This window comes from Canis aureus, chromosome 6, assembly GCF_053574225.1.
Source record: "Canis aureus isolate CA01 chromosome 6, VMU_Caureus_v.1.0, whole genome shotgun sequence".
Lineage (NCBI taxonomy): Eukaryota > Metazoa > Chordata > Mammalia > Carnivora > Canidae > Canis > Canis aureus.
Window position 1 is genome coordinate 76,713,868 of NC_135616.1, and position 25,928 is coordinate 76,739,795.

At 39.1% G+C, this 25,928-nt stretch overlaps 1 long non-coding RNA gene across 2 annotated transcripts in view; it reads left to right on the forward strand.

Annotated features, from left to right (window-relative positions):
- Positions 1–6,701, forward strand: part of LOC144315286 (uncharacterized) — a 64,610-nt gene extending 57,909 nt beyond the window's left edge. For both annotated transcript variants that reach the window (XR_013381031.1, XR_013381030.1), the window contains 2 exons: positions 3,384–3,462; positions 5,348–6,701. This is a non-coding gene — a long non-coding RNA (uncharacterized LOC144315286). The remainder of the gene's footprint in view (positions 1–3,383; positions 3,463–5,347) is intronic.
- Positions 6,702–25,928: the final 19,227 nt, after the last annotated feature.

Sequence of the window (25,928 nt, forward strand, 5' to 3'; positions counted from 1 at the left end):
AAAAAAACCCTAAAAGACGAGATTTGGAGCTTCTGGGGTTGGTGAGGGGTGCTGGGAGAACAGCATGGTCAGAGAGGGCATGGAAGTTTCCTATATGGTGCCCTTTGCATCTTTTCTGTCTGGATCTTCTTGAGTTATATCCTTTTATAATAAACCTGGAATCTGGTAAGTAAAATGTTTTACTGAGTTCTGTGAGCTGCTCTAGCAGAGGAATTGAACCCAAGAAGGGGGTTGTAGGAACCTCTAGCCTATAGATGGTTGCTCAGAAGCACAGGTGATGACCTGGAATTGTGTGACTGGTGGTCTGAAGTGTGTGTGAGAAGGTGAAGGATGGGGGAGCAGACCTGTAGGACTGAGCCCCTAACCTGTGGGCCCTGATGCTATCTACAGGTAGATACTGTTGTAATTTTTTTATTTTTATTTTTTATTTTTTTAATAAATTTATGTTTTATTGGTGTTCAATTTGCCAAGATAGTGTTGTAATTGAGTTGAATTGTAAGACACTTTACTGGTGTTCAACAATTGTTTGGTGGTATGGGATATAGGAAACCATCCCACCTACACACACACACACACACACACACACACACACACACACTTTGGAATTGAAGCAAGGCATTTAGTATTTCTGTCTAGAACAAAATAAAACAAAAATATTGCTATTTCTCCAAAGATGAGATATTGGTAAACACTAATATATCCTCTCACATTATATTCACTAATGGTTTTTCTTGGAGAGCTAACCAACTGCATCTATGCCATAATATAATATTTGAAATATAAAGATAAATTTCTCCAATATTTTCTTTTACTTTTTGGCCTTTCATGGACTCAATAGCTAGATATGCATTGCCTCAAGGAAAAAGTAAAGCAACAGAAAAATCTTAACATTGAATTTTTTGGCTGGCTGTTGAGTTTACAAAGCAGAGACCGTAGACAGAAACTGATGGGACTCGTGAAACCAAATATACAATAGACTCTGGAGAGTACATGATGTAAGTTCCGCGCGTATCACCAGGTATGGACAGGGTGCCTCAGGGAGGGACAAAGAGAAACTAAGAGGCGGACATTGATACTGTGGGTCTTTGAGAAAGGAGGAGTGCCCTGTACCTCATGCAAGTGTTGGCTGATTTCCCAGATCAGGGCAAAAATATCCCAGAAGGGGTCTGGAGGAGTCTAACTGTAGAGACTTTGGTTGCTCCCTTCCCAGGTGGAGCTCTGTGCACAAGAAGACTCTGGACAGGAAATGGCTCTGTGTACAGGAAGACCCAGGACAGGAGTGGCTCTGTGTACAGGAAGACCCTGGGCAGGAAGTGGCTCCAGGATGTGTCCAGGGTCTTGATCACCTCATGGAGTTCCCAGTGTCCTGAGTGTTAAAGATCAGTGAAATAAAATGTGTATGAACAATGGCCTTGGGTAGCACCATACCCAAGCTTACCATGCCTCTTAGGGCATGCGGGAGCAGACGATTTTCATGCTTTCATGCAGAAGATTAGAGCAGCAGGCAGAGTAGGCTCTAGAGCCACCAAGGGGAGCATAAACAAGAAATGACTCAGTAGGAACTCTTGTGGGTTCCTGAGGAACAGATGCAAATGCAATCAATTTGAGGGATGTTCTTCCCCCCACTGCCTGGACACTGGAGAAAACTTAGCTTTAACTTCAGGGAAAAGGGAGCACCCCAGGTTGACTGAGATTCAGATGCTGTTAGGAAGACAGGTGACTATGGGCACCTGGGGGGCTCAGTCAGTTAAGCGTCTGCCTTCAGCTCAGGTCATGATCCCAGGGCCCTGGGATGGAGCCCCACATCTGGCTCCCTGCTCAGCAGGGGGTCTGTTCTTCCCTCCCTCTGCCTGCCACTCCCCCTGCTTGTGCTCTGTCCCTATTAGATAAATAGATAGATAGATGATAGATAGATAGATAGATAGATAGATAGATAGATAGATAGAGGAAGACAGGTGGTTTACATTAAATTTACATTGGATTGGAGAAAAATAGAAGTGTTTTTTTTTTTCTTTGCACACGTTGAGAGCTGAAATAGTTACCTGCAATTCTGTATAACCTCTATAAAAGAAGAATGATCTGGAAAATATTCCTTTTATAAATATAAGCATTAGGTTCATTTGATGGCTGACTTTATTTCTGGACATTGCAGGTTGAATTGGAGTGACCTCACCACAGATTTAAAAGGTGTAAGCAGGCGTAGTGTTGTTCTGTGTAACTTTGGGCAAGTTTCCTAACCTTATTATTGGTTCCCTAATAATCTACAAAATGGGAATATCAATGATTTCTAGTTCATAAGATTGTGGGGAAGATTAAATTAGCTATCATATAAAGAGTGTGCATAGTGACTAGGATATTTTAAGAGCTCACTAAAAGTTAGCCAAAATAAATACCTTAAATGTGATTTTAAGAATGTGATTTTTGAGAAGAGGTGCCTATGAAGAAAGATACTTAGGGTTTAAAGTTAAAACCTCATGAAGTTGACTTAGGATCTATGGATGCATTTAATAACGTTCGTGCTTTTGCAAGGCCCATAGTACCTAACATGAACGAGAGTCATATGTGTACGGTTACATCAAATATTTATAGTATTCTCTCTCATCTCTGATGCTTTTCCAACATTTTGCATATCGTCAATCAATATTCACAGCTTCTTTTTCATGCACAGTTCAATATTTTCAATACTTTTTGTGTGCATTAATAGAAAATTTTAAAAAAGTGTCAATATGTTCTCAGCAGCTAGAATTTCAGGATGCACACGTGAAAAAGTGATTGTAATGCATTATGGGATTTGGGATAAAAAGTAGAACTGGTGTCAGTCCACCTTCGCACTATCCTGTCATATCCCTCTTTGTCTCTGTCTTGTCTCTCTGTCTCTCTCACAGTCCAGCCACACTAGTCTTATTTCAATCACTCAATCAAGGTATTCTTACCCCTGACCCCAGGACCTTTGCACTTGCTTGTTGTTCCCAGGTCTTTGCCTTTCCTTACCACTCTAGCTAAGTAGCTCTTCTCAACCTCCCACTTACACTGTTTCCTGTCTTATAGTCCGTGTAGTTCTTATTACTAGCTGAAATTACCCTGTGTATTTGTTCAGCCTCCTCCTACCCCCTGTGCATCCCCAGGATGTTAGTCTCTGGAGATCAGGGACTTGGCTATCTCCCTGTCTTAAGCAGTGCCTGCCTCAAGTCTTCATCCTGGCTGAACGGCAGAGGGGATGAGAAATAATACACATTTAGTGTCCATCATCCTTCAACAAAATCATTACCGATATCAGAGGTAAATGAAAATATAACCTGCCTTTCTCCAGGGAATTTTGGAGAATAAGAGAACATTTAATTCTCTGACAAGGAGATAAGTAAAAACACTATCTATACCTACAGGAACCGGCAGGAAAAAGATCCTGGCTGCATACTGGGCGAGAGGAAGCAACACCAAACATCCACTGACGTGATTTGTTTGGTAGGTATTTTTATTTATTTTTAATTTTTTTGGTATGTATTTTTATTTTATTTTATTATTTTATTTTATTTATTATTAATTAATTAATTAATTAATTAATTAATTTATTTTTGGTATGTATTTTTAAGTAGACAAAACTTTGTTCTTCAGGAGAAGTGAAGAAGCCAGAGGTGGTACCTCAAACCTATCTGATACCTACCCTGCCCCCACTTCTCAACCCGGGTGGGTTGGGTTAATGCTCCTCATCTGTCCTAACACAATGGATGGGAATATTTTCACGGTTACTCTGTCTGTAGCGCATAACCCGGGAGTCCTGTTCTCTCCTGCATCTGTCCTAGACACCCAGCCCTGTCTCTTACACACATTTGCTTTCCTAGAGTCAAACATGAGACCTGAGCAAAGCAGAGAACTGGCAGTTGTTTCCTGACAATTCCTTTGTGCAACAGAAAAAGGACCGTCTGTGCGTGAGGGACTGTGGCAATTGCAGAGAATAACCCTGCAAAGAAGAGAGGCCGTGGTTCCTATACCCACGGGATGACGAGAGTGCGTCCTGAACACAGGCTAAATTTGTGATAGTGATAACATGGACAAAGTCACAGTTCATCTCCGACTGTTAGATTAGCAATAAGTAGTCTGGCAAAGGAGCTGGAGGAGAGTGAGAAGAAGGGCCTCTGTCTGATTGCAGAGACCGACATTATCCTGGACGAGACAATCATTTCTAACAGATTTTGGTTAACCCTAGATATCAAGTAGGAATTTTAAGTTATAGTGTGACACCTCTTACAGCTAAATGTATAGTGTCAAACGAAGCAATATGACTGTTATCAGAAAATTATTTTCTCGAAGTATAAAAATTCTGCTGCTGTTTTCTGAAATAGCAGAAGGTTCTAAATACCTCCAGGGAAAGATGTGGCCCATAGAAAAAATAGTACCAGAAAGAAAAGCCAAAACTGCAGTGTCATTTGAGAGCTACCTAGAGCTCTCCTCTTCTCTTATACGTCTTTCCTGTATTTGCCAAGAAGCAGACCACCCTATTAGTCTAACACAGGGCTTTAATTATACATAAGAGTTTGAATTTGATTATTCGTGAATTCATTTAACAAATATTTACTGAAGACCTACTTTGTGCCTGACACTATTCTACACTCTAGGAATAACAGAAACAGTGGAAGGAAGGCAGACAATGCCAGTGAGCATAGAAGTGATAAAGACAATTTTATTTTATTTTTTATTTTTTATTTTTTTTGATAAAGACAATTTTTTTGATAAAGACAATTTTAAATAATAAAACAATATTGGAAAATAAAACAAGGTGGTAGGAGATGGGAGCTACTTCAGATGGGATGGTCAAGAACATCTCCTTGACATGGAGATTTAAGAAAGGAATAGTCTGTGTATTTGAAAAGTTAGGGAAATAGGAGAAAAATCAATATGTGTGTAAGAATGGGCTACCTATGGTAGTGGTATGTTTACGTAAGAAAAGGTCAGCATAGATCTCCCTAACAGTCTTAGCACATCTTTAACAAGGAAGAATGGCACTGCCCCAAATATAGTAAGCTAACAATTGCCCTGGAATTCCTCATGTGATCAATTCTTATAAGTGCTACACTGATTATTAACAATATTTCAAAGTTGTATTTACTAGAATTTTGCAGTAATGGTGTTTGGATCGTGTATCATAACCAGTGTTACCATCCCTTGGGGGAAATTTCCTAGGGTTTGAATTGTCATCTTCTATTAGCAAAATGATGGACAATAAAAGAAAAAAGCAAGGCAGCTTTATACTAACTAAATAATATATGTGTGTCTGATGTTGATAGGTCAGATACTTGCATAGGTCAAGAAATTAGTTTCTCAAAAAATGTTTACTGGTTTTATTTTACAGGCAAGGTGCTATCCTACGTACTGAGAGTAGAAGCCCGCCTTCAACCGTCTTACAGTCTACTTGGAGCAGCGAATGCGCACATGCACATGCACACACACATACCTTGCAACGTAATTGTGTGTAATTAATAACGCACCAGCAATGTCTCTAGAAAATGTATAGATATAACAAGTAATTTAATTTAGACACAGATTTATATTGTCCAAGCACCATTCTCATGGAGAATTCCTTTTCTGGTTTTCCTATTCTATGGACTAAACTTTTGTCTAAAATTGTAGCAACTGAGGCCCATCTATTTCAGGGATGGATCTATAAGTTAACATAAAGATTAACAAATAAATTAATAAACAAATTAATTTAAAAAGATTAATTATGACTCTCATAGTGTGAAATCAAATTTATACAGTTTACCAAACAACTCACTTAGGCAACAAATACGTATAGGCAGTGTGGTCTTGATGGTAACAAACAATACATCCTCACCCCAACTTGGTGACGTCCATAGTTCATGGTGGTCATTTTCTCTGTTCTGATATTGGTAGAAGCATTTTCTTTTAGATCTTTGATTCTGACTATTATTCTACATTATTTCATCTCCTGTGCTCTGTGTATCACACACAGCGTGGTGGGTAAGACCATAGACATGGGAGTTAGACCAGCTGGGTTTGAATACGGCTGTCCTCACTGTGTAGTTGTGAGACTGTTGCTAAACCTATAAGCTTTCGTTTACACACATTCCACGTAGTTAACATTACAATAAAGTTGCTTATTATACTGTAGTGGGATGAATGGTGGTCTCCAAAAAAAAAATACTTCCACATCCTAATCTCTGGAACCTATGAATATTACTTTATTTGGAAAAAAGGATCCTTGCAGATGTAATTAAACTAAGGATCTTGAGATGGATCATCTTGGGTTGGACCCTCAATCCAATGGTGTGCTTATAAAACATGGAAGAAAGATCCAAACAGTAGAGGAGAAAGTGATGCGAAGAAAGAGGCAGAGGTAGCAGTAAGGTGGCCACAACCCATGGCAGCCATGGAAAGTGCCAGCCAGCAGGAGCTGAAAGAGGCAGGGAGGATCTCCCTGGAGTCTCCCGTCCTGCTGGGAGTACAGCCTATGGAAATCTTGACTGCATATTCCTGCGCTCCAGAATTGTAAGAAAATAAATTTCTGGGTGTTTAAGCCATGTGGCTTGTGACCATTTGTTGCTCAGACTCAGGAAACTTCTATGAGTACCTGCATCAGAAATTTATTGTGGGGATCCTTGGGTGGCTCAGCGGTTGGCACCTGAGGCGTGATCCTGGATACCTGGGATCGAGTCCCACGTTGGGCTCTCTGCATGGAGCCTGCTTCTCCCTCTGCCTGTGTCTCTGCCTCTCTCTCTCTGTGTGTCTCTCATGAATAAATAAATAAAATCTTAAAAAAAAGAAGAAATTTGCTGTGAGGATATAAACCATGGTACAATGCCTGAACTCATTGAGTTCAATTTGACTGTCATTGTTATTGGAACAATCATTTTCTGTAGTGAGGTCTGTTGTTTTTCGTGCCTGGCACTCATTCTTCTAACTTCTTAACATCACCTTGACTTTCTTTTGGGGGAACTACTGATTTTTCATCTTGAATGAATGATACATGGACACAAAATGATTGATACCAGTTCACCTACATGTCCTAAAGTGACTTCATTTTCTCTTGCCATCACACCTCAAGATATCCCATCTCTTGACTTTTACTCCATTTGCTGAGTTGCCCCAGACATAGACTTTTTCTCTCAAGTTAAACTTGTGTGCAGTATATATAGGTAGTTACTGGAAAGTATGTACGCAGCGAGTGCCACATGGTCAGAGCTAGGTAAAATAAAAGCTATTAATATTATTTCTGGTCTTGCTATCTAGCTAATTTTGAGTCTAGTTTTTAAATTGCTTATTAGATATTTCCACTTGGCTGTTTTGAGATGGTTTCACTCTCAGTACGTGTGAAGTACAGCTATCTTCCTCAAAAGCTCTATTTTTAGATTCTCCTTTCCTGATAATTACATTAATTTTTTTCTTCTTCAAGTTCTCTTTTAGCCATCTTTAACTTATTTCTGTTAGTCATCTGTCATGACTAATAACGTATTAAGGCCACACAATATTACTCAAAATTCTTCAACATCTTTCCTTTTTTTCTCTTAATACTCAGTCTAGTTCTGATTTCCAATCTTTTGTAGTGAGATTAAGATAAATATTTAGCTGAATGAAAGATTTTTCCCCATGCTTTATTTCCCACTCTCTTCAGACTCCTGAAGAGAATTCTTTATTAAATAGTATTTTCATTCATGATATTTTTCTACTAAAAATAATAATTCCACTTATCTAACAGTACATGACAAAATAATGGATCTAACAGTTATATAGTGGACCATTTGTAGTTATTGATAATGTGTGGATATATATGAGGTAAAAACAGAAGGTACAAAACTGTGTTGGGAATATGATCTCAATTTTGTTAAGTCCTGGCACTCATCTAGGAAAAGGCCAATGAAATATGTTCAAATGAAAATAACAGTTATCTTTCACTAATATCAATTAATTTGATTTCCTTGTTATTTTCCCTCTGACTTCTCTGCAGTGGGTGTGTAAAGTTTTATGATTAGAAGTAGGCCTATTATAAATTTAAGGCACATATTTAATGGTTATTCATAGTATGTAATAAAATTGGACATAAAAAGTTTTCTAATATCTATCATTTCAAAGTTCCTTTGAATTTGGCAGCAATGATGAAGCTTATCTAAACCACGAGAACCAGAATTGAATATAGTGGAACTGTATAAAATTTAAACTATACCTAATTTGAACCAGGATTTGACAATTATTTTACATGTTGCTTTTGCAGCTTTTTTTTTTAAAAATACAAAGTCTTTATTAAATTTTTAAGATGAGATTCTGGAAAATCCTTGGTTTGCAACAGTCCTGAGCATGGGATTGTTTCTCAGTATGTCAAGTTGTAGTGAACAAAAATTCACAAGTCATGATAATCTCATGTGCAATACATCAGTGGGCTGATTCTCTGAAAGTAGTCAGTTGGTTTAGCAAATAATTGTTCAGTCAATCTCGTTCTGAAACTCCTGTTGAAGCAAATGTCCTGAAAACATATTCGATTATGCACTTTGATATGTGAAACATTTCCGTCCTTTAAAGCTTTCCTTGAGTTAATGACACATTTTGATTGAATTTTGTGGCAACATGCAGAGATTAATTGATAGCATTAACCAAGTTTTCAGGCACACTATATAGTTTGAACAGCCAGTGTTTATAGGATACCTGCCGGAGTGGAACTTATCTAACACTCTTTGCCTCCCCATCATCCCCAGATTTCTGTAGATCTATGTGGTTGATGAAAGACCTTCCAGACACAACTCAAATGATGACAAAATTGACACAAGTCAGCCAACCAGTGCTGTTAGTCCTTGGTCAGAGATATTGGGGCCCAGATAGTCACGTGACCCAATCCTCCCCCATCAGAGTCAATCTGGGGATGGTTAAACAGTGCATGTTGCAGCAGACATAGCACCTAGAATCACAGCAAGCACTAGAAAACAATTTATGTTCAGTTTTTGCTTTCTTTGTAGTCTCCTTAATAAGCTAGTTTTTAAAAAAAATATTGTATTACCACTTACAGTTGTCACAGTATAATGCTGTACTTTGGGGTCACATTTACATCTTTGCAATTCACTGCAAAATCAGGAAACATTTGGGATGACATATTAAATCCAGCTTATTAGAAAAGAAATTCTCTCTTGGAAAAAATAAAGATCCTTCTTAACTGGAAAAAAAATTCAATTTCTATCTTTCAATTTCTTTGCTCTTATCTTCTCTCTTTTCCCCCCTCCTTCCATTAGCATGGTACTAGAGACTCCATAAGCAAAGAGTCATAATTATTGGTTCAGATAGTCCTTAATTATTTTGCCAACCGTGTCCTGAGGAATATGAGAGAGCAGACAAACAGAAGAGGGGAGCCTATGGCTGGGGCAGCATCACTGCCCAGCAGAATACGAAAGAAATAGAAAGCAGGGTCTCTGGAAGATGGCAAAGCAATACTCAACAGTTCTTGTTCTGGATGATTTAGCTAACCAGTTCCTCTTTTAGACTTTTAAGCCATAAGATTGATTAAATCCGTTAATATGCAGCTGATAACAGCTATATCCTAGGAATGTGGGGGAAAAATTACAGTAGGAGTGCAAGTCTAAGGATATAGAAAAATTTCTACAACCTGGGGTACTTGGTTTGTTGAGGACCTGGAAGAGAAAGCATCAAAATAGCAGGAGATCTTCAGAAAGAGAGGAGTAAATAAATATCAAGAGCCAAGAGGCAGGAATTGGTACAAGCACCAAGCAGCTAATTGCGAGTAACTTTTCAGGTAAGTCAAGGGAAGGGCTCTGCCTTTCATAGGGTGAAAGAGGTTATCATCATTGGGTCACTAGGCTGTTAAGTGATTTGGGTGTGAGAAGCAAGGACATTGTAGAGTCGCTTGTCACAGTAATACTGTTTGTAACCTTCACGGTGAAGAAGGACAAATATCCCCATAGCTTGTTATAATAAAAGAGATTCAGAAGCAGCTGTGCCCTCTTCAGGCTCTGGGATGAAAGGGTCTGATAGAAAACACTGGAGCAAGTCACATTAACTCACCTGAATGGGGGTGGGGGAGCCTTTGGGGCTGTCAGGGGGAAGGGCCCATGGGAAAGAGGCTTCTTGAAGTTAGAGAAAAAAAAAAGAAAGAATATAGGATTCTGGCTGTGGTGGGAAAACAAAGGAAAATGGACACAATAGCTGAGGGTAAATAAGAGATTGTTCCAGGAGAGCAGCAGGAAGAAGATGGCTCATGAAGATAGAGAGCACTTCATGAGAGAGAGCTTTGTCTGAGTCCTAGGATGAAAAGCAGAGGAGGGAAAGCATCACAGAATTGAATGCTGGGAAAAGCAAGGGAAATGAGAATAATAGGTCTTCTGTAGATGGGACCCAGGCCCGGGACAGGAGGGGGGCGGGGGCGGCCACCCAGCCCGAGCGGAGGGTGAAGCTTCATGCCTGAGGAGTGGAAAGAAAATGAAACTTCAGACAATTGAACCTAAAATTTTACAAAGATGGAGCTAATGCAGCTTAAAGTAGAAATCTATCCTAATACTTAAGAATATGACAACTCACAATACGGTCTCTGAAACTCTGAAAGCAGAAAAGCATGGTCTTCATATAACATGACTCAAAAGATTGATACAAGGGATAAAATTTCTTTTAGACCTAGGTTCTGGATTTAAGATTTCTAAATGATCCCAAATAAAAAGCCCCTTCTTGGGAAGTTACCGCCAGAATAAGGTGCGTACATAAGGCATTTAAGGAATAGTAGGATGGATATCCTAGATCCCAGCATATTCAAGCAATGATCTTCTCAACTGTAGGTTGGAGGAGGGAAGCTTTGTTAGGGGTACCCCTTTTCCGAGTGAGAGAATTGAAACGGCAAAGTCATATTAGCTAATGAAACCATTCAAGTGATGTTCTTTGGAATTACACACACTTGGGTTTAAGTCCCTATTTTACTAGTTTACTAGCTCTGTGACCTTGCATACATTATTTAACCTCTCTGGGCTTTAGCTTTGTCATCTGCAAAACGAGGAGAAAGGCAATCTCAACAGATCTGGTCTGTAATATGAAGGTTGTAGGCCAGTTGCCAACCTTCTTCTCATCGTCCAGCAGTTGACAACGGAGAGCATTCATACCAAACCCCAGAGCAGAGGCAAGCTGAGGACTTCTCTCCAGCCACTCACAGAGCACTTGAGAAAGAGTGGCAGCTGGCTGCACAGCGAAGGATCAACATCTATGACTATGACGTCTGTCTGGAAACAGCAAAATTTGACATCAACCCCCTAGGTTGATATGAAGATTGAAAAAAAATAGTGCATAGGAAGAACTTGATTCTGTGACTGGCAGATGGTAAGTTGTAGACCCGAGGATGATGCAATTGTTAATGAGTATTGTTGAAAATGTGAGTCAGACCAGGATTCGAACAGACTTCGACTCCAGGGTTCTTTCTATCAAACCGTAAAGTATGAGACCTGGATTGAAAAAAAAAAAAAATATATATATATATATATATGACTTAAAAATGAGAGAGTGTTAGACTCTGGAATGTGAGAAGGAGTTTTTTTGAAAGAGATGGGAACATATTTCACTGGGCCCAAGAAAAAGTGATAGAAATAATAATAGTGATGAAAGTGTTCACAATGTTATCTGTGGATTTAACAGTTTTCAGGGTTGATCGCTACTTATTTACATGCCTATGTTAAAAGCTGGGTGCAATAATTACTCCAGATTGCCCAACTTATTTAATATTTGGTTTTTGTTAAAATAAGACAAAGGTTTGGGAAGTAGTGTGTATGTGTGTGTGTGTGTGTTCATGTGCTAGTGGGTACATTGCAAAATACAACATACTCGTTATAAATACGCAACATAATTTTGCACAAATTGCCAATTTTTTTTTAAAGATTTTATTTATTTATTCCTGAAAGACACAGAGAGAGACAGGCAGAGGGAGAAGCGAGCTCCATGTAGGAAACCCAATGTGGGACCTAATCCTGGGACTCTAGGACTACACCCCTAGCCAAAGGCAGAGGCTCAACCACTGAGCCACCCAGGTGTCCCAAATTGCCAAATTTTTAAAGACAAAGCAGAAAACAAACAATTACTATTTAAAATGTGAGAAGCTGCAGTTCACCTGGCTGGTTCAGTCAGTAGAGAATGTGACTCTTGATCTCAGAGTGGTGAGTTTAAATCCTACCCTGGGTGGAGAGACTACTTAAAATCTTAAAGAGGTGCCTGGATGGTTCAGTTGGTTGGATGTCTTGACTCTTGATTTCGGCTCAGGTCATGATCTCTGGGTGGTGAGATCCAGCCCTGTGTCACACTGTGCTCAGCAAGGAATCTGTTTGAGATTCTCTCTCTTCCTCTGCCCCTACCCCCACTCACACTTTCTCTCTCAAATAAATACAGAAATCTTTTTAAAAAATTAAAATCTTTAAAAAATTTTTAAAAATAAAATCTGAGCAGTTATTACAGGATAAATGCAAATTTTTAATAGCTAAGTACCTCAACTTATCAGAGAGTTAATCACATTCATTTCATTTTAACACTTGGAGCCTCCACCAAATTCGTCTCAACGTTTGTCTTGACAAGCTTCACATTTTCAAAATGTGCTTTTTAATCCTGAATCCAATCATCCCTAATTCATCTCTTTTAGTTGTGTCTGTAGAAAGATATATAAAAGATAAGATAAGCACTGACATCCCAGGTATCCCAGACCATATAAATCAGAGTTGAACACCAGGAGTCAAATCTATGATTCATTAGATATGCACAGTGCTGTCCATGCTACTAGTTTCATGATAATCTGCTAGAGACAGTAAGGGAATGTTTAGGTTGAGCTGTTGCACAAAAATGAAGCTTAATATTTCAGAACATTTTGAACAAAACATTGCATTAAGGTAAAAGGCACTGAGTAAAGACAAACTTAATACGACAGGAGCCCCAAAGAAAGTGATACTAACAATGAATTTTACGATGCAAGGCTGAAACATATTCTTACCAAAGGAAAAGGAGGCCAGGTAATTAATAGCAGTAGGAGGCCAGAGGTAGAGAGAGGATAAAAATAGTGGAATAGTCTTCCTTCCCTAAAGTAATGTTTCAAAAACTTGGAAACATAGCAGATAGTTATGAAAGGTGAGCAAATTACTGCTAGAAGGTGAAGACATCAAAAAATAAATAATCCAGAAAAATGAACACCAATAAAAAATAAATTTATTATTAAAAATAAATAAATAAATAAATAATCCAGAGATGAGAAGTCTTGCTCATGCTTTCATACCAGAGAATAGTGGTGGAGAACTCTAGGCTATAAGCGATGAAGATGGGGGCATTCTAGAAAGGAGGCAAGCTCATGACTACGACCAGCAAAATCAACTTGAAGAGCTGCCAGAGTGATTAATAGAATGCACAGGTTGATGCATACTCAATGCATGGATTGTATCAGAAACAGCAAAATGAGATAACTACTTGGAAGACAAGGTTAACGTGACATACGGAGATAGAGTTCCAGCAAGGATAGAGGCCCAGACTGTAGGCATCCTGGGAATATTTGGAGCGATTGGTCTAGGGGATTAAAATGGATAGGCTGAGAAAGAGAAACTGGGAATAATGGAGAAGTTCTTTAGAGCCTTGCTCAAAAGCAAGAAACAAGCACTCAGAGAGAGGGGGAAATGTGGATTAATGTCACATCAAAGCAGGGAGGAGCAGATGAGCGGACAGAAGGCACAGGTCGGGACGCCAGCGCTGCGATGGGACTGGTGGAGATGGGAGGTTCTCTGGTCCAAAGTTATCACAATGGGTTCCCTGCACGGTGGAGCTCCAGTGGGGAAGTCTTTCTCCGTTCCATTTTCCAGTGGCAGGTAAGTGAGGAAAAGGTGAAACACGATTGGCACAATTGATGGACAACGATGCTCTTAATTAAAAGGAAATATAGAGAATAGAAAGATTGAATGTTGATGAGATGACAAAGTATTCATTTTTTGATTTTCTGTTGGATCCTGCTTATAAAATCTGTACGAAGTAGAGCTACTGTGATGACAAGGCCTACCTTCTCTGTTGGACATACCTTTCCCACTTACAGCAGCAAATTCCTTCTTAATCTTTGAGGATTAATGCTACTACCTTCCCTGAAGTGTCTTTCCTTCCTTGCGGGGGGTGTCACCACCTGTCCTCTGCTGTAGCATTATGCCTCCAGTTTGGCCTACATTTCAGTAGGCATGAGTTTAAATCTTAGCTCGGCAAGTTGAATAGCTAGGTCATCTTCTGCAAAATATTTAACTTTTTGGAGCCTTTTTTTTTTCACCTGTGAAATAGAGAGAATAATAATCTCCCAAATAAAGAATAGCATTTCTTCATTAGAATAGGAAATGAAGAGCAAACATGTAAAACCATTCTGGGGAATAAATACAATGTAGTAAAAGCATAAAGCTAAAGTGAATGATAAAAAATGAAAACATTATTCAGCAATAGTTGGCTAGTAAAGTTATAGATTACGCTCTTAAAGCCACAGAGATGGGAAGAAATGAAAATGTGATGCTATTAAAGAGATCAGTGGAAGCTTTTTTTTTTAAGATTTTATTTATTTATTCATAGAGACAGAGAGAGGGAGAGGGAGAGACACAGGCAGAGGAAGAAGCAGGCATCATACAAAGAGCCTGACGTGGGACTCGATCCAGGGTCTCCAGGATCACGATCTGGTCTGCAGGCGGCGCTAAACCGCTGCGCCACTGGGGCTGCCCGGTGGAAGGTTTTTTAATGAGACATTTTACTCTTTGAATTAAGGAGCAATGCCATGCAAAAGGAAGTTAGTAAATTAGAATAAAGGAAGAACATTACTTCTGCAAACAGAGATTGAAAAACAATGTTCAAATGACTACAGTAAAAAAAAGGAAGAAAAAGGAAAAGAATTTCATTTGTCATTAGAGAAAATAAAAAGACTGCTCTTCTTAAAAAAAAAAAAAGAAAAATCAAGCTAATTTTCCTGTACGTTCCTCGGAGGCTGGCTTCTACGATAATTCTGTGTGAGGGAGGGGGTACAGGAGACAATTCGGTTGTCCTGCCCAGGTGTAAGCACGTCTTGGTCGGAGGACACACCTGGTGGGAATACTAAGCCTAACTAACAATGGCTTCATAATATGATGTGATTCACCTTTGCAAAAAGGAGAGGCTTCCAACAACCCACGGTCAAATTTTGCATTCCCTGTCCCAGGTAACAAGACCAGGAGAAATGGAGAACTTTGTTGAAAAGGAAGTTTTGAAAAGAAGGGGGCATCTGGTGACCCAGGACACGGCGAAGAGGGAGGCAGGGTGCAGGGTAAGTTACCAACTTACCTGGAGAAGGAAACTCTGGAAGGCTACAAAGGGTGACCGAGGAACTCGGTACTTTAAAAATTAATGTATGTAGGACTCAATAAGGGCACTTAGAAGGTATTTGAAAGGAAATGGAAGTCAGAGGTGTCTTGTGGACCATCTAAGCTCTGCGGTCGGAGAGGTGCTGTCTTCTCAGCAGAAGGTGAAATCAGGAAAGGATACTTATTTTGTACCTTGTCTGATGGTCCCAACAGATTTGTAAGTTGGGTGTTATGTGGTTTGTTTTTCAAAATGGACAGACCAAGCCTTGGAGAGGTGCTGTGGGTTGCTGGGGGTGAACCTGTGCGGGTTGAAGAGCCAGGGTTTCAACTACGAGGTGTCCACCTTAACCATAGCTTTGCCTCCCCCGACCCCACCATGACCCCATAAGGGTCTCTGGCAGAGGCTTTGGGAACCACTGAGGCTGGAAAGAAGAGGAGTTGGCCACCATAGCACAAGGAAAGGATGTGAAGGGGGAGAAAGTGACCAAGATGGAATCTTAAGAATAAGAATAAATAATAATAATAAGAAGAAGAAGAATAAAGAAATTAGTCGCACTCACACACATGTGCTCACACACATGCACACACACAGGGATAACAGGCCAAAAGATAAAAACTTATTGTGGAAGAAGAAGAATTAAATAGTAGGCAAGTCCCATGACCACTTTATGGGTTTTGTTTGATGGTTTCATTTGTACCAATTGCTTTTGTTCATACAAATAAGTATAAATCCTGGTAGGAATTTTTTTTAAACAAAAGTTCAAGCTCTAAAATGTAAAACATGTGCTATCTATTTTATAAGGAATAATTCAGCAGAATATAAATTTTCTTAATTTCTTTCTTATTTAACTTTCTCTTCTCAGTGTCTCACATTGAACACATTCACACGGGGCTTGCATCTCACGCATTTTTTTTTTTCTGTCTCTAAATTTACAAAAAGATTATTCTTCACAAAGTGTCTTAGGTTTTTTTTTGCTTGTTTTTTTTTTTTTTTCCCTCTGGTAAACATACATGTAAGATAAAATCTACCCTCAATGAATTTTAAGCGTACGGTACGGTATTATTACCTATACATATATTGTTGTATGCCAGATTTCTAGAACTTTTTCATTTAATTTTAGAGACTAAAACCCCACAGCCATTGGAGAGCAGTTCTCCATTCTCCAATCGGTGGCCCCTGGCAAATGCTTTCTACTCTCTGCTTCTAGGAGTTTGACACTTTAGATATCTTATATAAGGGAAATCAGGCGGTTATTTGTTTTTCCACGACTGGCTTATTTCACTTAACATAATTTCCTCAAGATTTATCTATGTTGTAGCCCATGACAGAATTTCCTTCTTTTTTAAAGGCTGAGCAGTATTTCACTGTGGTGGGCACCACACTTTCTCCACCCATTTATCTCTCAGAGGACATGGAGGTGATTTCTACCTCTTGGCTATTTGAATAATGCTGCAATGAACATGGGAGTGCAAATATCTTTTTGAAATCCCATTTCCAACTCTTTGGGATAAATACTCAGAAAATGGGGTTGCTGATTATATAGTAGTCCTATTTTTAATGCTTTGAGGGAACTCCATGCTGTTTTTCATGTTACCGGCACCACTTTGCATTTCTACTAACAGTGCCTAAAGATTCTAATTTCTCTACAGACCTTGTCAACACTTGTTACTGCCTTTTCTGATGTTTTTTGTTTGATTTTTGATAATGGCCATACTAACAGGTGTGAGGTGAAAACGCGCTGTGGTTTTATTTTGCATTTTCCTGATGGGTGACGTAGAATGTCTTTGCATATTCCCGTTGGCCATTTGTAGGTTTTCTTAAGAGGAATGTCTATTCAAGTCCTTTGCCCATTTTTAGATTGAGTTGTTAGGTTTTTTTTTTTTTTTTTTTTTTTTTTTTTTTTTTTTTTTTGCTTTTGGGGTTTAGAAGTTTTCTACATATTCTGGGTATTACTTTTTTTTTCTATTACATATATGATTTGCAAATATTTTCTCCCATTCTGCAGGTTGCCTTTTCACTTCATGGCTAGTGTCTTTTGATGCACAAGTTTCTAAAATTTTAATGAAGATCAATTTGTCTATTTTCTTCTTTTTTTAAATAGAGAGAATCCATATATTAGAGAGTGTCTGTATATTTCACTGGTGTATACGTATGTTTCTTTTGCCAGTTCCGCATTGTTTTGATTACTGTGTTGTTTTGAAATCAGTAGTTTTAAAATTAGGAATTGTAAGTCCTCCAACATTGTTCTTCTTTTTCAGTTTTGATTTGGCTATTCAAGGTCCCATGAGATTTCCTACAAATTTTAGGATGGATTTTTCTATTTTTGCAAAAGATTTCATTTGAATTTGGATAGGAATTTCATGAAATCTGCAGATCACCTTGGTTACTTTAACATTTTAACAATATGGTCTTCTACTTTATAAACACAGAATGTCTTTTCGTTCATTTGTCTTTTTAAATTGCTTTCATAAATGTTTCTTGTTTCCATTGTACACGCCTTTCACCTCATTAGTTAATCCCTAAGTATTTTATTATTTTTGATGCTATTATAACTGGGATTGTTTTCTTAATTTCCTTTTTGGATTGCTCATTATTAATGGAGAAATACAGTTGATGTTGTGTCCTGCAACTTTACTGAATTCATTTATTAGATCTAAGCTATTTTGCGGGTAATCCTTGGGTTTTTTACATATAAGATCACATCATCTGTAAACAGACAGCACTCACCCCTAGGATGAAACCCTCCCTACAACAGTTCAAGCAGAGGAAAATGAAAATCATCATGCCATGACGAAACCAGGCCCTTATGTCCTCATTTGATCAAGACTTATCTGAATTAAGTTCTGTCATTGGAAGTTTTAGTTGTCTTAAGCCAAAAAAAAAAATCTCCTTTTTTATTTGAACCAGTTTGAATGGAATTTACTGCAGCCCAAAGCAAAAGCATGATAACCAATAGTCTTCAACTCTGTCACTATAATCAGGACCGTATTCTACTGCATAATTATCACCAAACTCAACATGGTTCTTGTCCTCACAGAGCTTGTAGTATGTTGAAGAAAAACAGACAAGTAAATAAGAGAAAAGGAATTATACTGAAGACTAGGACTGGGAAAGAGCAAGATATGATAGCACATCTAAAATATAAGTCCAAATAGTTGTCCAGTGAAGTAGCCCACTAGGAGGTGAGCAAGAATAGAGAAACACAGATTATGCTACTATCTAAGTTTTATTTTATCTCTTCTTCTTCTTCTTCTTCTTCTTCTTCTTCTTCTTCTTCTTCTTCTTCTTCAAGACAGAGCAAGAGCAGGGTGGGGAGGGGCAGAGGGAGAGGGAGAGAGAATCTCAAGCAGGCTCCATGCCCAGCATACTGGACATAGGGCTCGACACAGGGCTTGAACTTATGACCCTGAGACCATGACCTGAGCCAAAACTGGATGCTTGACTGACTGAGCCACTAGGGACCCCTCATTTCTTCTTCTTCTTTTCTATCCTTTTTCTCTTATTATTTTCTTGACAATTCCAAGATGATGATATTTGGTTTTTAAAAAAAAGTTGGAGGAAAAGCAGCTCTTCTTAGTTTTCCAAATTCTAAAGCATTCTCCTCCCATCCTGTTGAAAGGGCCCTTTACTCAGCTACGGGGCACAACCCACTTCAAAATCTTAAAAAAAAATTTTTTTTTCATGCTTCTGCTAATCAGATAAACTATCAGACTTCTGACTCTGGAAGTCCCTGGTGAATGAAGATTTCATGCTACACGGGGACACTATATGAAACATCTTTAGCCACTTCTCACCATAGTTAACACCAGATTCAGATTATTCATGTTTTTAAACCTCATTTTCATAATCTCAAACTTATCTTTAACCTTTTTTCTCTTTCTTCCTTCCTTCTTTCTGTCTACTCTTTTCCCTGGCATCACAAGCTCATGCTTGGAGAAATTCAAAGGAAATAAAATCCTGCCAAATATGAAACTGTTTAATAGCAATATCTTTCACGTATTGTATTAAAGTGCATTTTTGTGTTTCAGGCACTATCTAAGTATTTTACACGTATCAACTCATTGCAACAGTCTTATAAGATACATTATCACCAGCCTTATTTTATAAAGAAAGAAATAAAAAAAAAGAAATCCAAAGTATTACATTCTCACAGATACAAGTATTGAATCTGGGAGTTGACTCAGACTGTCCAGCTCGAGTCTACATGCCCAGCACTGTCTCATACTGCCTTTATTTAGATATCGTGTATTTAGATATTATGGAGAATTTTTCTTCCCCAGCTTAGACAAACTCAACAAACTTGATGTCTTTTCCAGTGCATTTTCATAAGATTTTGCATCTGATTTTTACTCTGCCATCATCATGTGCTCTCTATTTTGACTTGAATTCTATTCATCTTCTTAAAATGACAACTTCTAGTGTGGTGAAGTAAAAAATTAATTCCAATATACATATTCTCTGAATTAAGAATGCTCGGTGTATGTAAACTCTATGTGTGGAAATCTCCTCCTCTATGCTTTTTGACTGAAGCTGTTTATTCCCTTTCCATTGTTCCTTTCTACCGCCCACGCTTTTAACTCTATGTCCACCCCAATGAGATTAGAAATGTTTCTAGCTTTTTCCTTTCTCTCCTTCCTCCAATGCTCAGAAGTCCTGCCGTCATCATAAGGAAAGAAAAGGGAAAAAGCCATTGACACACCTGGGGGTTGAATTTCCTCAGATTGTTCCTAGCATCTGGAGTTGGAAATCAAACTTTTCACTTACATGATTGCTAAATTATTGAGTCTTGCAAGCATTTCTCAACGCAGAGACTCCTGCATCAGAATCACCAACAGTACCTGTTAAGGAGATTCATGGACCTCCCCTCAGACCTACTGAATCAAAATCTCTATGATGGTGTCCCCAAATCCACATTTTTAAGAAGAAAAATTTAAAACCCAGTGTTACCATTCCTTCCTGGAATTTAAGATTTATTGCATCCTGCAGAAAGAGCGTTTTATGGATGATCCTGGGAACTTGTATATTGTAACCATTTGAAGGTTAGGGGTTTTGTCATTTGAAATCTCCTCACTGCCTTAGTGGAGATTGGTTCCTGGTAGCTGGATGATTCTTTGCTAAGCGAAGTGATGGATGTGGGAATATTACTTTTGGAAATAAAAGCTTTTTGGAAATAAAAGCTGATGCTATGTTTAGTTATCCTTGTTGTACAGGGAATATACAAGGGCGAGGCAAGGAATATGCAAGAGGCAAGGAAAGGAAGACAATTGAAGAAAGGAAATACAAGAAGGAAAGCTAGGTGGCTGGTCTCTGTGCTACTGAGGATGGCCAACTATGACAGCTTGAAGGAATGGCTAGAGAGACCTGGGGGGAGAGGCATGTGCAAAGGGAATTTTTCAAAGGAAATATTACATTTAAGGGCATGAAGGATCTCTTTGACTCCATCAATCATCAGGAAAAGTATAAAAACCATAAGATGCTTGGAGCTGTGGGATCTCTTGAGAAAGCTGATGATGGTGTGAGTTGCCTCCAGGTTATCACAGGTCAGAGCAGAGTCCACCCACATATGCGAGAAGGCAGCTAGACGTCCTGTGGAATGATGTGTGGATAGTACCTGCAAAGCTATTTGGTACATCCACCAACCCTCCCAGGTCTCCAGGCCACCTGTGTTGTTTTGTATCGTTTGGGGGCTGGGGAAAGAGGTAATGGCCTAGACTGGGAGGTGAACAGGGATTGAGATGAAGAGAGCTTAGAAAAAAACTAGGAGTCGAGATTCTGGTGGAAGATGGGGTGACAGCTGTGGTGGGTAAGAGCAGACCATTTTAAATTCAATAGGATTTCGTACACAGTAAATTAGTGACATCTCCACTTAGTCTCGGTTTCTTTGCAGGGTGACATCCCTGAGTGGAAGAGGGGGCTGTTAATAGTTTAGTCCCCTTTGTCCTCAGGGACTGTCTCTTGTCAATGCTCACAGTTTTTTAACCCTTGAATTCTTAAAATTTCATGGTCTTAGAAGATCATTGCAAATATCTTCTCCCATTCCATAGGTTGTCCTTTGGTCTGTCGATTGTTTCCTTTGTTGTGCAAAAGCTTTTTATCTTGATGATGTCCTCATAGTTCATTTTTGCTTTTATTTCCCTTGCCTTTGGAGATGTGTCCAGCAAGAAGTTGCTGCGGCTGAGGTCAAAGAGGTTACTGCATATGTTCTCCTCTAGGATTTTGATGGATTCCTGTCTCACATTTAGGTCTTTCATCCATTTTGAGTCTATTTTGTGGATAGTGCAAGAAAATGGTCCAGTTCCATTCTTCTGTGTGTAGCTGTCCAATTTCCAAACACCATTTGTTGAAGAAACTGTCTTTTTTCCATTGGATATTCTTTCCTGCTTTGTCGAAGATTAGTTGACCATAGAATTGACAGTCCATTTCTGGGTTCTCTATTCTGTACCATTGATCTATGTGTCTGTTTCGGTGCCAGTACCATACTATCTTGATGATCACAGCTTTGCAATATAGCTTGAAGTCTGGAATGGTGGTGCCACCAGCTTTGGTTTTGTTTTTCAACATTCCTTTGGCTATTCGGGTTTTTTTCTGAATCCATACAAATTTTAGGATTATGTGTTCCAGCTTTGTGAAAATGCTGATGGTATCTTGTTAGGGATTGTATTGAATATATAGATCGCTCTATGTGGCATAGATATTTTAGGGCTAGTATCCAAAATCTATAAAGAACTTTTTTTTTCATCCTGTGCAGAAACCAAGACCAACATCCAAAGAACAAATAATTCAATCAAGAAATGGGCGGAAGACATGAACAGACATTTCTCCAAAGAAGACATGTGAAGAAATGGCCAACAGACATGTGAAGAAATGCTCCACATCACTCGGCATCAGGGAAATACAAATCAAAACCACAATGAGATCCCACCTCACACCAGTCAGAATGGCTAAAATGAACAAATCAGGAAATGACAGATGTTGGTGAGGATGTGGAGAAAGGGGAACCCTCTTACACTGTTGGTGGGAATGCAAGCTGGTGCAGCCACTCTGGAAAACTGTGTGGAGGTTCCTCAAAAGTTAAAAATAGAGCTACCCTGTGACCCAGCAATTGCATTACCAGATATTTACCCCAAAGATACAAAAGTGCTGATCCAAAAGGACACCTGTACCCCAATGCTTATAGCAGCAACGTCCACAATAGCCAAACTATGAAAAGAGCCCAAATGTCCAATGACAGATGAATGGATAAAGAAGATGTGGTCTATATACACAATGGAATACTACTCAGCCATCAAAAAATTGAAATCTTGTCATTTGCAATGGTGTGGATGGAACTAGAGGGTATTAGGCTAAATGAAATAAGTCAATTAGAGAAAGACATGATCTCACTCATGTGGAATTAAGGAAACAGAGAAGCATAGAGGAAGGGAGGGAAAAATAAGATGAAATTAGAGAAGGAGACAAACCATAAGAGACTCTTTATCATAGGAAACAAACTGAGGATTGCTGGAAGGGAGGGGAGTGGGGGGATGGGGTAACTGGGTGATGGGCATTAAAGAGGACACGTGATGTGATGAGCACTGGGAATTATATGTAACTGATGAGTCACCGACCTCTACCTCTGAAACTAATAATAGACTATATGTTAATTAATTGAATTAAAAAATATTTTATAGTCTTTAGCTTTCTGTCATGTTCTCTCTCTTTCTCTCTCTCTTTTTTTTTTTTTTTTCCATATCCAGCCATTTCTCATCAGGTTGATCCTACCTCTTTATTACCTCTTTATCCTCTTATGTCCATTCCTGCTGTAGATAAGGACCAACTACTTATCACCCACTTGGATCCCTACAATAGCCTTGGTCTCCAGGCTTGTCCCTGTTTCCAATCCACCGGATGCACTCTGCTCAATGCACAGCCAATTCTCATCATGTTACTCTGCTGTTTACAGCTGCCTGAAGTCTCCCCATCCATTTCAGGTAAAGAACAAACTTCCATGTGGCCTTAAAGACCCTTCAAAAGTCACTCCTGTAACCTCTTCAAGCGCAATTTAAGTCTCCTTCTCCCTAAACGCTAGCTTTCTACACCTGCATCACATTCTCTCCACCTCTGGGCTTTGGCTCATGTTCTGCTCCCCCGTTGTAGCACCCCTACCCCCTGCACCTCCCCACTTTCACCAGGGTAGCTCATAAGCAACCTCATGTTTTTGGCAGACCAATAAGAGATTCTGAAAACTCTTCTAAGTCTGTGAGATCCCTGTTGTAATGTTCACGAGGGGCTCTCCTGTCTTAATAATACGATTAGTACGAGAATTTAACTTGTTTTTTTTTTTTTTTTTTTTTTTTTTTTTTTTTAAGATTTTATTTATTTGTTCATGAGAGACACAGAGAGAGAGAGAGAGAGAGAGAGAGAGAGAGAGAGAGATGCAGAGGCACAGGCAGAGGGAGAAGCAGGCTCCACACAGGAAGCCTGACATGGGACTTGATCCCGGGTCTCCAGGATCACACCTTGGGCCGCAGGCGGCGCTAAACCGCTGCGCCACCGGGGCTGCCCGAGAATTTAACTTGTTAACAGACAATGTGCCAAGCACTGAGTTAGGCCTTAGGAGATAAGATGAATAAGACATAGCCCCTGCACAGTTCAGGGAGGACAAACGTGACTATATCACAATACGGAAAGTGTTCTAATAGAACTATAACATCACCGAGAAAGTCACAGCCCCCTTTCCTAGGGAAGCTGGGTGAGACTTCACAAATCACACAAATCTTAAGCCCTACTTAAAAAACAAAAGAAGACAAAAGTAGCAGGATTGGCCAGGCAGAGAAGGAAAGAGGAGAAACTAGGTAAAGGGAATATCATATTATTATAGTAACTGGCCTTAACATTTTTATTTCACTTGCTAACACTGCTGCTGCCGCTGCTGCCTTGGCTTTCTCACCATTTGCAAGGCCTTCACTTGAGTTACAGAAAGTGGCACTGTTTAATTTTTCCTCGACACATTTACCTACTTCACAGCTAGGGTAGGGAGTGGTCTTGTGTTGGTGGATATTCACTGCCTGAGAGTTCCTTGTTCCTTTCTGTGTGGTCACAGACACTTTTGGAAGTCGTTTCATAGATGGTGGCCTATGCAAGTTTTAATCAGCAAAATCACAGCTCTTTCAAAGCTTGCTGACTCCTATATTGTCACCGTGGGAAACTTTTTGCCTCCCGTGTAGACTGAAATGTATATTATATTCGGTGCTGGTGGTTTATTTGGGGTGTTTAGACATATTTACATTTTTGCTTAGGAAAGCATCTTTCTGAACTGTGACTAGAAACTGTGAATACCACTAGGCAACAGATCTTTATAATATTGGCAAGGTTCTCATGTTCACTGTAAGCTCTATTTGAATATCCTCGGGGTTTGTCTGTGGCACATATGTTCTTATTAATTGATTACACATTAATAAAAATGATAGCAAATTAACAGTTGTAGATGATTTTTCAATGGAAATGCTAGCATGATAAAACAGGCTTTGTTAAACTTCTGTTCCATTGAACTCTACTTACCCAAATAGAAATGGTTTAGACTTGCTCTACTTTAAAAATGAGGCAATGGTCTGTGTAAAGTGGCTGTAAAAGTAAGTTAAGGTAATTTTCTGCCATTCCTCACCCCACTACCTCTTTCCTCGTGCATTCGATCCTTAAATAAGCTTATTGGTGCAATTCTTTTTCAACTGCAGCAATAATAACTAACATTATTATTATGAACACGTGTATCACTCATTATGTGCCAGGTAACATTCGGAGCATTTTGTGGGTATCTAATTCTTCATACTTAGGGTAACTCTCTGGTGACCCTATTACGATTCCATTTTACAGATGAGAAAATTAACCAGGACAGGTTAGTAATATGCTCAGGGTCACAGAGTTAGTAACTGATGGGGCTGGGATATGAATCCAGACAGCCTCATCCCAGGGATGGTGTGCTTAAGGATGCTACCTCTTTTTATGGTAGTCATAATAAATATGCTTTTATTCACAATGTCATGGAGGGGGTTGATTGGTTGAAACAATTAGACACAGGGAAACTCATGCACTCAACGTTTACCTAGTCTTAAACTGGAAGTAAGGACTTGAGTCACAAGAGGAGCAAGTAGGAGTAAGAATATGGGACTTGTCAAACCTGCTAACTAACATCCATGGATGGATTTCCAGTACCAATCTCAAAGTGTGATATATAGTAGGATTCAACAATTTTAGTTGAATAAATGAAAGAGTGAACGAATGACTACTATTGTGCAGGATATAAGATCTCGCAGTTATGTCATTGGTAAGTAGCTCCTTCAGGCTACTCCTTGAAGTGAGAAAAGAAACTCACAACACTAGCAACTCCCTGTGGTGTCAATATCCAACGGTCCCAAGAGATGGATGGAGGAGAAATGGGAAAGGAGAGAACCATGTAGAAACAGCAGCGGTTACATTTCTTCCCCTTGATAAAAGAGAATCGTTAAATTTTGAGTGACCTCTGTGCTTAGGCTCCCATATTTCTTCTTTTCATGCTCTCCTTCCATTAATCTTGCTCTCTTTAAGTTTTTGAATGCTGTGTCCATTTGGAGGAGATTTATCCCAGTTCAATTTTAGAG